The sequence below is a fragment of the Chiloscyllium punctatum genome, chromosome 45 (genome assembly GCF_047496795.1).
Source record: "Chiloscyllium punctatum isolate Juve2018m chromosome 45, sChiPun1.3, whole genome shotgun sequence".
Classification (NCBI taxonomy): Eukaryota; Metazoa; Chordata; class Chondrichthyes; order Orectolobiformes; family Hemiscylliidae; genus Chiloscyllium; species Chiloscyllium punctatum.
Window position 1 is genome coordinate 8920947 of NC_092783.1, and position 17862 is coordinate 8938808.

General features: G+C 40.9%; 1 protein-coding gene across 3 annotated transcripts in view; it reads left to right on the forward strand.

The window, feature by feature from the left end:
- LOC140467147 (synaptotagmin-B) overlaps positions 1 to 17862 on the forward strand; it is a 663372-nt gene that overhangs the window by 316185 nt on the left and 329325 nt on the right. The window lies entirely within an intron of this gene.

Consider the following 17862-nt stretch of genomic DNA (forward strand, 5'->3'; position numbering starts at 1 on the left):
GGGAAGAGTCAATGATGAGGTGCAACCATTCAGAGAGAAGTCATCCTGATTAGTGAAATGGACGGATATGGTGAGGAGATTGTTTCTTACCCATACTCGCTGCTGGACATGAGTTCCCGAGTGAGTCTATCAGCAGCAAATGCATGAGAGAAACATCCTGTGTTTGGAGGAACAGCAAGCAATTAGGAGTAGTAGCAGTGAGGGAGTTGAGTGCGTGTGGTGCTGGAAAAGCACAGAAGGTCATGCAGCATCTGAGGAGCAGGAGAATTGATGTTTCCTGATGAAGGGCTCCTGCCTGAAACATCGATTCTCCTGCTCCTCTGATGCTGCATGACCTGCTGTCCTTTTCCAGCACCACACACACTCGACTCTGATCTCCAGCATCTGAAGTCCTCACTTTCTGTGCAGTGAGGGAGTTGCTGATGGTGTCTTTTGCCACAAACTGGACTTCTGCTGGGAACAGGCAGCTCTGCCTTTTGTGGGATAGAGAGACAATGTCCTTTTAGAGGGTTTGGGGGCTGTTTTCTTTGTTGGGATGGGCAGCCATTTGTCAGATCCTAGGGCATGGTGGCGGGGAGTTTGTTGGAGGGGTGATGAGCAGGGGAGGAAACAGTTAGATGGGCTGAAGGGAGAAGAGGTAGTCTTAAACTAAGTGCAAGAGAAAGGAGGGATGGGAGTGAAGGTGAACACGAATGGGTCATTGGGAAGAAAGCAGACCGCGGCAGAGGGGAGCAGGCGTGTGCAAGGGGCGGTGATTTTGAGGCTTTCCAGAGGGAGGATGCAAAGGATAAGGACAGGAAGAGTCTAAAAGATGGTTGGTGTGGGATGAAGGCTGCAAGAGGGGTTGCAGATCGTCGGCGAAGATGTAAGCTATATAATGAGTTGGGAGAGAGAAGGCTACAAAGGGAATCTAAGGGGAGACAGAGTCAGCTAAGAAGTGGGAAAAGGAGGTTTCAGTGGGTGGAAGCTGCAAGAGGAAAAGGAGTAGGAAACTACAAAGGGGGTGGAAGGTGGTTGTGAGGGGCAGAGGGCATTAAGGAGAGAGATTAGTTTTAAACTTGTCAAGAAATGAATACTCAGCTAACTGGAAAGAGAAAAATTTGCAATCACTGAGGTAATGAATTCCATGGAATCGCTGGCTTACAGCTGCATAATTTCAGAAGTTATTGCTGGAGAAAGTGCAGCGTATATTACTGTAATGAATCCTGCGGCAACTGTTACATGTAAACCTGAGATTGAGATCTTAAATGTATCACTTACTTAGTTAAAGGCTGCCTGTTGTCCTCCCCCAGTCATTACAGCTTCCTTCTCATCCCTCTTCCAGCTTTGTTTATGGAATGGAAACATATTAGCTGTGACCTCACCAGTTTGGGGTGATGGCTTTTCAAGAATGCATCTATTATCTTGAAAAAAAAGGTTCTAATTTATGTCTGTTATCTTGCATCAATTTAAATTTGTCAATTAAAATTCAGTGATGACAAAGAAATTAATGTGCTCATGTGTTTTGGTGTGGTTTTATGAAGAATTTGTAATTTTCGAGATTATTGATGAATTCTTCTAATTCTGACTCTGCAAGTTGAAATATACCATATGTCAATAAAAAAAGAGAAGATATTATTGCTATGTGATTGCATCACCTAATAAGTCAGCTATTGAGAATGAAAAAGGGGTGTCATCAGATCAAAATGTATTCTCCAAAAATCAAAATGTAGCTATGGAGAAAAACTCAAAAAGAACTCAAAAGGAAAACATATTTTCACTCTTGTTGTGTTGTTAATAGTTATTCTAAACAATATGCTAGCTATCTAGAAAACCGATCCAGCAATCTCTCCAGTATTCAAATAGAAATCAACATATTTAAAGACTTCAGAGAGGATTCAGCAAGAAAATTGCCAATTCCAATCATAACTTCTGTATGTTTCCAAACTTTCTGCTTGCCCCTGCTATGCATATTCTATCATCTCACGTAGGAGAACTTCTATCTGCAAATTTATTTAAGTAGTATATTTTATATTTATGCTATATCTTGTGAACAAAGGAAATCTTCTGTGGTATCATTGGATGTGGTAAATCAGTTAAGTTTCCTGATCCTTTTGAGACCTAGTGAGGTAGATGATCCTATGTACTGGACATATCTACTCTAGATGAGAATGGCAACTTACTTAGCTATAATGTCTCCTATGGTTCAACAGCGCTACATGTGATGTATTGCTATTAATGTCAAATATATGAAGCCTCTTTGCATTGATAAACTATAACTGTAAAGAGCAATATGTTTCAGCTGAGGTGAGAAATTTTACAGAGAGAAAATATTACCCATGTTACATTATTCCTCTCCCATCTATTCACTTGGATAAGCACTTTACTGTAATAAAGAATTTGTGATATGATTTCAAATTACAATTAAATTCTCATAGTAAGGTAAGATGGGTGAATGTGAGAGCATAATTTAATTTTCAGATTTAAAAAATCATTTCGAAAAAAGAAAGCTGCTGAATTCTCTGTGCATGTATAATCAGATGAAATTGGATGAAAGGAAGTTGTGTTGAAGAACAGATGTCATCTATACTTGAATTTTTGCCCTTCTGAGGCATTGTATTTTTACAAAAGTTGATAAGCTAATTAGCAAACCAATTCTAGCTGTTTGTAGTTCTAATGATATAAAGTGCTCTTCCGGTATTAGTCTTCCTTTCTGAACAATTAAAGGCTTTAAGAAAGCAAGTCCCTTCTAAAACATGGATTCATCTGGTTTGGGAAAAGGCATCCATAATTGAGGGATCCTTTTCTAAAGCAACATTGTTTTGACGACCCAAAGGAGTACATGGACCAAGAAAAGCAGCCAGTTTATTTCAATTTTAAAAGAAGAACAAATTGTGGATGCTGTAAATCAGAAACAAAAACAGAAGTTGCTGGAAAAGCTCAGCAGATCTGACAGCATCCGTAAAGAGAAATCAGAGTTAATTTTTCGGGCCTAGTGACCATTCCTCAGAACTGGAGCCAATTCATCTTTCCTCATCCAGAGTGTAAGGATTTGGGGTCTCTATCTGAAAACAAAATACGTTGGGGGAACAAAAACACAAACTGCTGAAAAAGCTCAGCAAGTCTGGCAACATCTTTGGAGAGAAATCAGTGTTACCGTTTTGGATCGAATAACCCTTCCTCAGAACTATAACTTGGGGAACCTTGCCCAAGGCCTGTTCGTAAGATAACCAGCTCCTCTATTTGAATAATATTGCTTAAGGGACAAATTTTGGCAAGGACAGCTGGGAGATCTCCTCCATTCTTCTTCTCCAATGCCATGAGATCTTTTTCTATCTACCTGAAAGACCTCAATTTGACAGTGCTTCCAAAGGTGGAGCTCTCAGGAAGTGCATCAAACTGTTCTAGTTCTAACTTGGATAAAGTGTGGTGCTGGAAAAAGCACTGCAGGTCAGACAGCATCTGATGAGCAAGAGAGCTGAAGGGTTAAACTGAAAATATCAACTTCATAGCTCCTCCAGCATCTGCAGTGCTCACTGTCTCTTAGTTCTAACTTTATCCATTTTCTTTCACTCCAGTGATCTGACCCAATGGAATATACTTTTACAATGAGGAAGTTGGATTTGCCTCTGAATTCTTTGTCCAGTTGTGTACTCAAGTCTTTCAAGGTGACTAAATGCACAGTTTAAAAAGAGGCAATGTTGAATTGTATGATGGGAAATTAAATAAGATTGTAATAAATAACTAAATTCATTAATTATATGCAGCTGCATAGTTTGTTTTACTTGTCGTTGTTGAGAAACAAAACGTGGTGTGAATTTGTCATACAAATTTATTACATATGCTGCCGAATAATTAGTCACAGGGAGAGGCAGCTTGCGACAGTGAGGCGTGCTGAATTGTCAATCTATTATTCAGATGGGGTGGACATTGTGTGCTCTCTGTTACATAAATGTTATGGTGTATTTGATGTTCCTCCCACTCACTGTCCTCATCTTCCTCCTCAATTCTCTCAGCTCTTTGGCATCCACCGCATTCTCCCTTCGCTTGTACTTGCATAGCTGGAACAGAATGCAAATATTAAGCAGGCACTGTATTTGGGCTCTGCTGAAACATGATTTTCAGAAAGCCTTTTGTCTGTTCCATGATGACCCTCAGTCATGGAGTTCCATAATGGAGCCATTATGAATCCCAGCAGCATTGTAAGGCATCCAGCTCTTGAAATTCCTATAGTGCAGAAAGAGATCATTCAGCCTATTCAGTCTGCACAGACACTCCAAGCAGCCTTCCTCCCTATCCCCATACCCCACATTTACCATCTACCTAGCCTACACATCCCTGGACACTAGGGGCAATTTGGCATGGCCAATCACCTAACTCGCACATCTTTGGACTGTGGGAGGAAACCGGAGCACCCAAAAGAAATCCATGCAGACACAGAGAATGTGCAAACTCCACACAGACTGTCCCCCAAGGCAGGAATTGAACCCAGGTCAAGCAGCAGTGCTGACCACTGAGCCACCATGCCACCCAGGAAGCAGAAATCTTAGAACTGGATGTCATGGCAGATTCCAGAGTACCTGCACAAACCTCCTAATATGTTGTACCAATGATGACAGAGGATTTGCATACGAATTGAATGGAACACTTTTTTCTTGATGAAATCAGCCATGTAAGATATGGAGCTTTCAATACTTCTTGTGTATAGTCTGTAGTACTCTGCACCTGGGTAAAGTCAGCTATGTTGCCAAAGCCACGGCGCTGACTACCTTATGGGGAACAAGAAGAAATTGTGTGATCTGTCACAAATTGCGTCAATAAGTCTTAGTATATTTGTGGGTTGAGATCCAGGACAAGTCTCCAGTGAAGCTTTGAAAGCAGCCAGTGACATCCAAGTTCAGTGCAGCTGCTACTTTGACAGACACCAGGATGGGATGGCCTTCTTGTTACCAAATCCTGCTTCAACACATGACATGGTGTCATGGTGTGATGTTGTCTCTGGGTAACTTCAGACTGCAGCAGCATTACCCCTAACTCACCTGGATGAACTTACAATGAGGATTAAGATTCTGGGCTTTGTATATGCCCTCCTCTCCCTGAGGGTTTCTTAGACTGTGACTTCTCCCATTTTGGAGGCTGTTAGGCAGCTGCTTGAAGTTGATGCTGGCCCTTGGTTTGCTGATGTATGTGCTCCTCATCCAAGTCACTGCACCTTCATTATACAGCAGCCACAGTGTTGCTTATCCCCACAATTGCTGGATTCATTTGTCATGATTCCAGTGAATGTCTAAGGGGAATATTAGAAGCAGATCAGCTCCTTCGTCATGTAAGCAGCCAGCAATCACATCATGCTCAAACTCCAGTCCAGCATAAACCTTGACGCAGTTGGACGTAAGGATTCAGATGAGGACAGTCGTGGAATGCCTGTATGTGAGCCTTTGACATAGTGGACCTTTTATTCTGATGTGTGTCACACAGGCCTTGTTAACCCAACACAATAAGTGATTGGAAGTCCAGCAGGGTGCCCCACTGTACCCCATCATATCACCCAAGAAATGCAGCATATAAGAGCAGATTACTTTATAGTTCAAGGTGAGATGAAATTAGCTCCATGCCCTGGTGCAGCCAGTGAGATCTTGGATTGCTTTTGTGAAATGTAGTTTGCGGGTCTCACTTTTCAGGCCACTTGTGACTAGATCAGCTTCACCAAGATGACTGGTCATTCCAAATTGATCAATGACATGTTCAAGATTGTTTGTGACCAGGATTTGTCCCAGGAAGTCTGCCTCTTCTCCGCTCCCACTCTATTCACAAGTGCCTCCAGGTCCCTGCCCTGAAGGGAAAAGCTAGGTTGCTTTTAGAGTCAGAGTCATTGAGATGTACAGCATGGAAACAGACCCTTCAGTCCAATCCATCCATGCTGACCAGATATCCCAACCCAATCTAGTCCCACCTGCCAGCACCCGGCCCATATCCCTCCAAACCCTTCCTATTCATATACCCATCCAAATGCCTTTTAAATGTTGCAATTGTACCAGCCTCCACCATTTCCTGAAAGACATTTCAGGGTCTTCAGATTGAGAGAGTTTTTGGCTTGCAGTCTCTGAGGTTTAAATGCTGGGCTTCGAATTTGGCACCAGAGAGGTCAGCTGAAAGGTCTCGCACACACATCCACTTTTTTCACATCATGTGATTCCCTGCAAAAAACACCCAGCAGTTCGATTGCATAGTTAATGAAGTGAAAAGCAGAAGTTTGCACAAGAAAATTCACCTCTGACCATGGCAGACTGGATGCCATTAAATTCACTCACCACCCCACGGTTTGAAAATTCAACTTATGGTGAAGGATGAAGAGTTTACACTGTAAAAAGAAATTTCACAATAGTCAGGATGTTTGAGCAAAAACAAAGTGGAATTACAACAGCTTGTTGTTATTGATGCGTGCATAAAACATTTCACACCATGAGTAATACTTTTCAATCAGTTTTTTGAAGTTTTATACAATTGTTTATCTGCATGTATGCTTATAATTCTGTGCAAACGCAATAAACTCATTTATTCAGGTGACTAAGAATATTTCCCAAAAGATCATAAAATTGAATTTCAAATAATTTGTAATGTCTCGTCACTGGGATATTTATTTGAAATATTACATGAGGGTCCACTGTATAGTGAATTTTAAAAAAAGAAGGAAATGCAATTTTTATGCCTTTATTGACTGTTGCTCTCCTTCATACAGCATTAGCTACTTTTAATAGAGTAATTGATCTTGGGCAGCCACATTCCTTTGCAATTTTGTTCTTGTGTTTGTAAATCCAAGCAGAGCAAGCCTTTTCATTTCTGTGCAGATTTGCAGTGGTGTAGGGAATTGGAAATTGATATTCTGCTGAGGTTTTTGTTTGTTTTGGAAACAATTACTGCTCTTTTACATAAGTGTGGAATATTCTTATTTGGTTTGTTTGAAATGGAAATCAGTTCTGTATTGTTAGACAGACATTTTGTTTTCACATTTTTGTTTATTTTCATCTGTTCAGAATTGTGGTACAGACACTTGATAGACAGGAACTTTTATTTGTTGAGGAAATTGATAAAGGTACAATAGCAAGGAATGGAGATTAAATAAGATTAAATCACAAAAGGGATGAACAATAGACTACAATAGAGACAGAGATATGGATGAGGAACAGATGAACCCAGGCAAAATACAAGAATGTGAGAGAAAAGAAGAAAGAATCACTTGCATTTATACAGCATTTTTCATGATCAGTGATGTTTCAAATTAATTTGCAGCCATGAAAGCACTTAGGAAGCATTTGTTTTAATGCAGGAGTTGTGAAAGTAAATTTACACACAGTACTCCCACAAATATGTGTCCTTTTTTTTGTTAAATCATGTTGATTGAGGAAACCGTATTGGCCAGAACTCTGGAGGTAATTCCCTTGCACGTCACCAAAATATTGCCATGACTTCTTACGCATCCACTTGAGCAGACAAGCCCATTTGAAAGGTAGCACATCTGACGATGCGACACCCCTCCCTAATGTGCCAGCCATGACCTTTGTGCTTACACACTGTGTAGACAACAAAGTCTTCGAAGGAGGGAGAGAGAAGATATATCAAAAGCAGAATAATGAAGAAGAATGAAGAGTACAAGTTAGGATATCTCAAGGTCATCTTGCTTTCTTCTAATCAACATAGCCAAGGCAAAAAATTAAACTTCATGTTTTCAGAAATTTGCTTTCAGTGCCATTGTCTTGAAATCCTGCCAGGATGCACACTTTTCATGAAGAGCAGGGTAAAGTGTCAGTCAGCCTGAATCCTTTCATTGCATTCCTTTGAAACACATTTCAAAGTCAATTCTTCTTGCGAGGCAAACTCTGCTTCTCTACTGAAAAATCTTGAAGATGCTATCTCGTTTAGAGATTTACTTATCGTATATATTAGAAAATAAATCATTTGTTTTCTGAACCAGACCTTTAGAAGCTAGTTATTATATCTACAAGTTAATTTTCTATGCTGTTTCTTCATTTCAGCTACAATAAAACTCTCCTTTCTATTGATATATGGAGCAGTAAAATGGCAGTCTATCCATATACAGTATCAAGTGATTTGAATGAAAGTCAATAAGATATTTTGGAAAAGAACATTTTATTTATTTATAACTTTTGTCAACCAAAACATAAATTGAAAGGAAAGGCATCATCATTCTTAAACACAGCAACATCATTATTCTCAGAAACACAGCAACATCATTAACTCATGTACATCTGAAATCAAGGTTAAAAATCTGAAAGCCAATCTAGACAACTCTCCTTAACTACTTATACTTTCACCACATCAGGCATTGAAAATATAGGATAAAATTATCTGTTCCAAAAAATTGGTTCTTTTTGTTGCTTCCAGGTCATCTCTCTTTCTATATATACCTTAATATATTTTTTCTGTAGAACCAATATTTAATTCTTTGGAACCTAGAATTTTTTAATATTAGTGTATGGGAAAGCTAGAAATTATTGAATGCCCTGGTTGCCTTGAACAGAATGCTAATGGGTTGCCTCTCTGACAATGGTATGCTTTACTCAGCCACTTCAGAGGGCAATTAAGAGCATAGTTGGGTCTGAAGGCACATCTAAGTAAGCAGATTTCCCTCCCGAAAGAATATTAGTGAACCAACTGTGATTTTAATGACAATCTGCTAATTATATGGCTTCAATTAGTGATTGTGTTTTTTTTAACTTTTAATATTAGATTTATTTAAATAACTGAATTTACATATCCCAGTTGTCACATTCTGTTATGAACTCACATCAATAGCTTTAATCCTGGTGTCTGGATTACGAGTCAGTAATATAAACACTATGCTATGATCCGCAAAATGCTGTTTGTTGCTGCGTTTTTCAGTTGTAAATTAGTTAGAATTAGATGATTGTCATCTATTGTCAGCCTATTGTTACCACACGGGGTAAACCCTCCTGCTTAATTTAAAACCAGCAACTCAGAAAAGATTGATCCTATGCAGTAATCTGTAAAAATTCGAGCGGCCAAGAACTATTTAAAGTAAAAAGTAATAACTTTATTTCTTAAAGTGTAACAGAGAATAATTAACTAACAACTATTTACAAGTTCCTGGATTAGTGGTGCTGGAAGAGCACAGCAGTTCAGGCAACATCCAAGTAGCTTCGAAATCGACGTTTCGGGCAAAAGCCCTTCATCAGGAATAAAGGCAGTGAGCCTGAAGCGTGGAGAGATACGCTAGAGGAGGGTGGGGGTGGGGAGAAAGTAGCATAGAGTACAATGGGTGAGTGGGGGAGGGGATGAAGGTGATAGGTCAAGGAGGAGAGGGTGGAGTGGATAGGTGGAAAAGAAGATAGGCAGGTAGGACAAGTCCGGACAAGTCAAGGGGACAGTGCTGAGCTGGAAGTTTAGAACTAGGGTGAGGTGGGGGAAGGGGAAATGAGGAAGCTGTTGAAGTCTACATTGATGCCCTGGGGTTGAAGTGTTCCGAGGCGGAAGATGAGGCGTTCTTCCTCCAGGCGACTGGTGATGAGGGAGCGGCGGTGAAGGAGGCCCAGGACCTCCATGTCCTCGGCAGAGTGGAAGGGGGAGTTGAAATGTTGGGCCACGGGGCGGTTTGGTTGATTGGTGCGGGTGTCTCGGAGATGTTCCCTAAAGCGCTCTGCTAGGAGGCGCCCAGTCTCCCCAATGTAGAGGAGACCGCATCGGGAGCAACGGATACAATAAATTATATTAGTGGATGTGCAAGTAAAACTTTGATGGATGTGGAAGGCTCCTTTAGGGCCTTGGATAGAGGTGAGGGAGGAGGTGTGGGCGCAGGTTTTACAGTTCCTGCGGTGGCAGGGGAAAGTGCCAGGATTGGAGGGTGGGTTGTTTGGGGGCGTGGGCCTGACCAGGTAGTCGCGGAGGGAACGGTCTTTGCGGAAGGCGGAAAGGGGTGGGGAGGGAAATATATCCCTGGTAGTGGGGTCTGTTTGGAGGTGGCGAAAATGTCGGCGGATGATTTGGTTTATGCGAAGGTTAGTAGGGTGGAAGGTAAGCACCAGGGGGGTTCTGTCCTTGTTACGGTTGGAGGGGTGGGGTCTGAGGGCGGAGGTGCGGGATGTGGACGGGATGCATTGGAGGGCATCTTTAACCACGTGGGAAGGGAATTTGCGGTCTCTAAAGAAGGAGGCCATCTGGTGTGTTCTGTGGTGGAACTGGTCCTCCTGGGAACAGATCCGGCGGAGCGGAGGAATTGGGAATACGGGATGGCATTTTTGCAAGAGGTAGGGTGGGAAGAGGTGTAATCCAGGTAGCTGTGGGAGTCGGTGGGTTTGTAAAAAATGTCAGTGTCAAGTCGGTCGTCATTAATGGAGATGGAGAGGTCCAGGAAGGGGAGCGAGGTGTCAGAGATGGTCCAGGTAAATTTAAGGTCAGGGTGGAATGTGTTGGTGAAGTTGATGAATTGCTCAACCTCCTCGCGGGAGCACGAGGTGGCGCCAATGCAGTCATCAATGTAGCAGAGGAAGAGGTGGGGAGTGGTGCCGGTGTAATTAAGGAACCCAGGAGGACCAGTTCCACCACAGAACACACCAGATGGCCTCCTTCTTTAGAGACCGCAAATTCCCTTCCCACGTGGTTAAAGATGCCCTCCAACGCATCTCGTCCACATCCCGCACCTCTGCCCTCAGACCCCACCCCTCCAACCATAACAAGGACAGAACGCCCCTGGTGCTCACCTTCCACCCTACTAACCTTCGCATAAACCAAATCATCCGCCGACATTTCCGCCACCTCCAAACAGACCCCACTACCAGGGATATATTTCCCTCCCTACCCCTTTCCACCTTCCGCAAAGACCGTTCCCTCCACGACTACCTGGTCAGGTCCACGCCCCCAAACAACCCACCCTCCAATCCTGGCACTTTCCCCTGCCACCGCAGGAACTGTAAAACCTGCGTCCACACCTCCTCCCTCACCTCTATCCAAGGCCCTAAAGGAGCCTTCCACATCCATCAAAGTTTTACTCGCACATCCACTGATATCATTTATTGCATCCATTGCTCCTGATGCGGTCTCCTCTACGTTGGGGAGACTGGGCGCCTCCTAGCAGAGCACTTTAGGGAACATCTCCAGGACATCCGCACCAATCAACCAAACCGCCCCGTGGCCCAACATTTCAACTCCCCCTCCCACTCTGCCGAGGACATGGAGGTCATTGGCTCCTTCACCGCCGCTCCCTCACCATCAGACGCCTGGAGGAAGAACGCCTCATCTTCCGCCTCGGAACACTTCAACCCCAGGGCATCAATGTAGACTTCAACAGCTTCCTCATTTCCCCTTCCCCCACCTCACCCTAGTTCTAAACTCCCAGCTCAGTAACTGTCCCCATGACTTGTCCGGACTTGTCCTACCTGCCTATCTTCTTTTCCACCTATCCACTCCACCCTCTCCTCCTTGACCTATCAACTTCATCCCCTCCCCCACTCACCCATTGTACTCTATGCTACTTTCTCCCCACCCCCACCCTCCTCTAGCGTATCTCTCCATGCTTCAGGCTCACTGCCTTTATTCCTGATGAAGGGCTTTTACCCGAAACGTCGATTTCGAAGCTACTTGGATGTTGCCTGAACTGCTGTGCTCTTCCAGCACCACTAATCCAGATTCTGGTTTCCAGCATCTGCAGTCATTGTTTTTACCTCGTTGATTTTTACCTAACTATTTACAAGTCCCTACTCTAACCTATCTTTTACCTTCCCTTCTATAATACTAGTGCAATAAAATTCCCAACTAAGATTTACAAAACAAAACTTCTTATCTCAAATCCAGACAGCTTTTGGTTCTTCTGTTTGGATCTTCCTGTATCTTCTTTTCTTCTTCTTAAGGATTCCTGCTTCACAGGTGACTGATCAAAAAGGGTACCATTTCAGAGAGCTAGTTTTCAGGCAGTCTATTTACCCACTGGACTTGGCAGTTCTCCTTTCAACTGTTCAATTTTCCCTGATCTTATACCCTAGAGCATCAGATTGTGTCATTGGCTTTTAAGATCGTCGATATACTCAATTCAAACTGGATTGGAATTTAGCATTTTTCAGGGAATAATTTAAACTGATTGGCCTAATTTGAATCTGTTATTTGTTATCTCCGGACAAACAGCTATTCCAGTAGCTGGAGCACATGTTACTTTGTGACTTATTGAAAACACTTAGTGCTGACACTGCTAACTTTTAACTCTCTCTTAAAAGATATACTTCTCCCATATCTTCATCGGATCAGAGTACCACATCTGGTTCAATTTCTACTTATCCAAAGATAGCAGACAACTGCGATGGCTTCTACTTCTGCACCTGCACAATTCCCTGGGGATCTGTTCTTGATTTCCTTTCGTTTTATTTATCCTCATGCTGTGTCTGAGTGAGAGTGGCTGAAAGCATTGTCGGTTTCAGAAATGTGCTCATGACAACTACTTCCACTGCCTTTGATTTGCCAGTCTACATAATCAGCATTCAATGTAAGATGAGAATAAACTTCCTCCATCTAAATATTGGAAAAATGGAAGCCATTTTCTTGTCTCTGGCACAAACCTCATTCCGTAGCTATTGATTCTTCTCCTTTGTTATCAGAGGCTTGACAGAACTGTTCTCAAATTTAGTGGTTTATTTGATCCTGAAGTGAACTTTTCACCCCATATCCATTCCAATCCCAAGACTGTCTAATTCTATCTCCACTACATCAACCATGTCCAACAAGATCACACATGCACGTGCACACACACACATAATCACACAGAAAGAAGCAAACACATGCACAAAATCATTCCAGATCTTTGGAAGAACACACTGTTGGCATTCCAGATTGTAATTACACCAACATTTGAGACTGTTCCTTATGCTGCCTAAATCCAAAATTCCAAAACTATATTGCTGTATCTCCATATTTTTATTTCTTTAAAGTGCTCCTTAAAAGTATACTTGTTTGGTCAAACTGCTGGTCAACTATTCTTGTATTTCTTTAAGTGGTTAATTCTCCAAGTTTCATAGAACCAAGAAATTTCTGTGTTAAAAGGACTATTTAAATGTAAGGTGATGATTAGTATTATTAAGTTTTAGCTTCAGGGTGATGGGATCTCCATCATTTATGAAGATGTAGCTTTGTCCATGACTAAACTTTATCTGAGGTCATTGAAATGACTGTAACAAGGTGGGCAAGCTCCACTTTGAAGTGAGATAGTGGATAGCCAGAAGATCTTCTAAACTTGCTGTAATGCAGTGTATACACAGAGCTGACCTTCCACCTTAAGCTATTGTATTCAAATCTCCAGTGTCAACTTTTCTCCCATTCTCCAATTCAGGTGGCCCCACTCTGTGCCACCATTTTAATTACGGACATCAGGTCTGAAGCAGCATCCATTGTACCCAGTGTACCAATGCAACTGATTGCAAACAGCTCAGATGATTTCTCATACTTGCATTGGTACAATACATGCATTTACATCTGACTGGGAATTCCCAGAAATAATGGGAATTAAACAAATTTGTTCCTCATGAAATTATCATCCAAGTAACACCAAGTTGCACAATGGACTGACATTTTTGTTTATTTGTTGATGCAATATGGACATCAGTGATGAGGCCAATATTTACTGTCCATTTATAATCACCCTTGAAAAGGTGATAGGAAGCTGCCTTCTTGATCTGCTGCAGTCCGCACAACGTAGCTACATACACAGCTAAAATTCTGCCCTACATATACTTGTCACTGTTACTGCGTGGAATTACTTTGTTGATTTTTTTAAATTTCCTAATTTTAGAAAATAATCTTGCCTTTTAAATTTTAAATTTTAAATCCTTTGTCAATATGAACAACGTGGATCAATTTATCAAACATTATCTACATCATCTCTTTTTTTGTCCCCAAAGCATCCAGACTCAATGACCTCAATCTATCTGTATGGGTTAACTTTGTGTGATTTGGAATCACCTTTGTTGCTTTTATGCTGTCAACAGTAACATCCAAATAACAACCAGATCAGTAACTAATATTCACAGAATACAGTCAGAGTTGAACGGCATGGAAACAGACCCTTTGGTCCATCTAGTTCATGACAGCCACATTCTCAAACTAAACTAGTCCTACTTTTTTGCATTTGGCCCATGTCCCTCCAAACCTTTCCTATTTATGTACTTATCCAAATTACTTTTGAATGTTGCACCTGTACCTGCATCCATCACTTCCTCTGGCAGTTCATTCCATACACAAACCACTGTTCCACTGTTCTCAAATGATTTACCAGAATGATGCAATTTAGCGGTTTTGTTGGACTTGCACAAGAATAGACATGAGCCCATGGTCTTTGCAGTTCTACATATATTGAGAGTAAAGAAAAGATCACCCAAGCTCGCAACTTCATCTTGCTTTACAGAAAGGTGTCCATTTCAGGTTTATGCTGAGGTTCAGAAAATGGGTTGCAGTGACAATATGGAAGCAAGGCAAAAATAGAGTAAATGGAAAAGTTATTGCATGAACTGACCAAGTAAGAAATTTCAGCAAACTAGTTGAAATCATCAGCCAATATTTCACTACTGATTATATTCATTTGTAAAGCATATTCAGCAATGTGTTATCTGTTACAGATAGTATTTGGTAGAACTCCAATCTTCCTTCCTGTCCTCTTTCAATCTTTCTCCACTCACCTTTAAAATATGCCCCATCGTTTTGAACACCCTCACCCAAGGGAAAAGACCCTTGCTATCCACCTTCTTTATGTCCCTCATGATACTACAAATCTCTAATAAGGTCACCCTCCTACACTCCAGTGAACAAGGTCTCAGTCTATTTTTGTAACTTAAACCCTCCATTTCGGCAACATTAACCATATGCTACTCCTATCAACGTACTTTTCCTGGGTATGCATATGTGTGTGAGAGTGGATACAGTCATATCTGTATATATGTACATATATGTATTCATATATGTATTCAGGTTTTGAATAATAAATATTTATCTTACTTTTAAAATTGATGACAAAAAAATCTGCTATTGTCTGTGCTGACACTCAAGAGTTAAACACTTTTTTGAAAAAGCGCAAATTAATCAGTCAAGAATCATACTGCACAGAAACAGACTCTTCAGTCCAACTCACCCATGCCGATCAAGTTTCCCAAACTAAACTAGTCCCACCTGCCTGTGTTTGGCCCATATCTGTCCAAACCTTTTCTATTCATGTACCTGTCCAAATGTCTTTTAATGTTGTAACTATATCTGATTCTATCACTTCCTCTGGCAGTTCATTCCACATATAAACCACTCTCTGTGTGAAAAAGTTGCTCCTCAGGTCCCTTTTAAATATTTCTTCTCTCACATTTAAAATTATGTCCGTTAGTTTTGAACTCCCCTACCCTAGTGAAAAGATCTTTGATATTCACCTTACTTATGCCCCTCATAATTTTATAAAGCTCAAAAAGGTCACCCCCTGAACCTCCTATGCTTCAGTGAAAAAGGTCCCAGCCTCTCCTTATTACTCAAGCACTCCAGTCCCAGCAACATCCTGGTAAGTCTTTTCTGAACCCTCTCCAATTTGATATCTTTCCTGTAGCAGGGTCAGTAGCAGTATACACAGTACTCCAAAAATGGTCTCACCAATGTCCTTTACAACGACAACTTGGCATCCCAACTTCTATACTCAATGATCTGACCCAATGAAAGCCAGCATGCTGAGCACCCTCTTAACCACCCTGTCTACCTGATGAATAGGGGAAACATCCATGTCGTCTTCACCCATCTCCAACATTTTTCCCATTCCTATTTTCACTTTGCCAAATTTAATATTTATTGACCCAAATGCCCAAAGAATTCAATTTGTTCTGAAACAGTGATTTTTTTCATTGTCTCCAACATTTTTATCCTCTGTAAACCAGTTCTTGGTATAATCAGTTATTTATTAGTAAATAATGTCAGTCCTCAGGAACTATGCCTGGAGTAATCCACTTGTCAATTATTTCAATGTCATTTAATTTTCCATATGTGGCAAGCCTCCTATCTAGAGACAATTTTCTAATCAGTATTTTATTCCATGACTCGCCATTAATCTCCCATGTGGAACCCAATCAAATCATTTTCAGGAATTTCACCATATAACATCCAACTTGTCTTCTATATTCACCATTGTCTTTGATAGATTTCTTCAAGCTAGCTCGACAGGATGAGCTTGCCTTGGGCTAAGATATTATTTGGTTGTATCTGTAGTGTACATCCTTTGATCTTGTAGGACTTAACTACCTCAAGTATGAACTGACTCTGAAAAGTTGAATGCATCCTAAAATACTTATTTTCAATTACATAATCTGTTAAGCAATTTAGAAAGCATATATAAGAACTTGAAGGCTTATAGGGAGGTGTTTCAACTGTATTGTACTGAAGTTGAATTTTAAACATTGTCAGGATGACAGAGAATGATTACAAAATGCATCAATAGTTTCTCTAAAATATTGATGTAAGGCAAATAAATCCTTTTATAATGCCTTCATAGTCAGACCCCTGCCAAAAAAACAAGTTTCAGGATTGTCTTTCTATTCAATTCCCAGTTATAATAACATCATAAACTCTGAGTCAGAACCACAGTTCTTTCTGACTGTAGTGATACTGGGGAGAATTCTAACAAGCAAGGTGAGAGGCAGAGAAAAAGCATTTCAAATTCAAACATATCTGAGATCCTACCCTGACCTATTGTGAATGCATGTCCAGTTTATTGGTGTTGGCTGAGGCTGTGTGGCTCAGAGTTTAGCAACTTGTACGTTTCATGACTTCAGATTGATTTCATGGTGTTTAAGAAACTCTGCAGCTGAAGGAAAATGAGAATAGCTAGAACCAGCAAATAAGAGCTTCTTTTCTTTCCCTGTAAAAGAAAGCTTGCTATCTTGGCCCATACCATCTCACTGTATAAAAATGATAAGAAGAGATAGGGCTTGGACTCCTGTCTATTTCTCTTCCTGGCCCCTACCTAATGACATCTTGAACAGTAAGGCTTGGGGTAGAAAAACAAGACCTGTTCAATTCCCTTTTAAAGAGAGAAAGCACAGTGACAGGGTTCCTCTCCTTCCAGCAGCCAATTTGTATATATTCCATTCATTTGTCTCATGGAAAACATCTACTAAATTTTTAAATCAAAGTCATCAGGCTATTTCCCTTTGATAATGCATTAATGCTATAGCAGAACATTTAGACATACATAATACAATCAAGCATTGTCACCAAGGCTTTGAGTGGGAAATCAAGCCTCACAAATGTATTAGAATTCTTTGAGGAGGAAATAAACAAATTAGATAAAGGAGAGCCATTAGGTGAGATATACTTGGATTTCCAAATGGCATTTTCTAAGTTACCACATATTAGGCTACTTCATAAGATAGGAGTGCATGGCTTTAGAGGCAGTATATTAGAATGAATAGATTTTTGACTTGCTAACAGACAGATTTATGAAAAGGGGGGCCATTTTCAAGGCAACAACCTGTAAGTTGTGTAATTCCTCGAATCATTATGGCTGCAATAATTTCCAATATGAATGAATGATTTGGATAAGGGCAAAGTATGTACTATAGTCAAGTTTGCAGACGACACACAAATAGGTGAGAGGATGAAAATACTACAAATCTGCAGAGGGACATAGATCGGTTAAATGAGTGGGCAGAACCTTGACAGATGGAATATGATGTGCATAAATGTGAGTTTATGCACTTTGCGGGAATATTAGAATAGCTAATTATTATTTAAATTGACAAAGTCTACAGAAAGCATCACACAGGGATCTGGGGCCCTCATGCATAAATCTCAAAAATGTGGCATTCAGGTTCAACAGATAATAGAGAAGGAAATTGGAATGTTGACCTT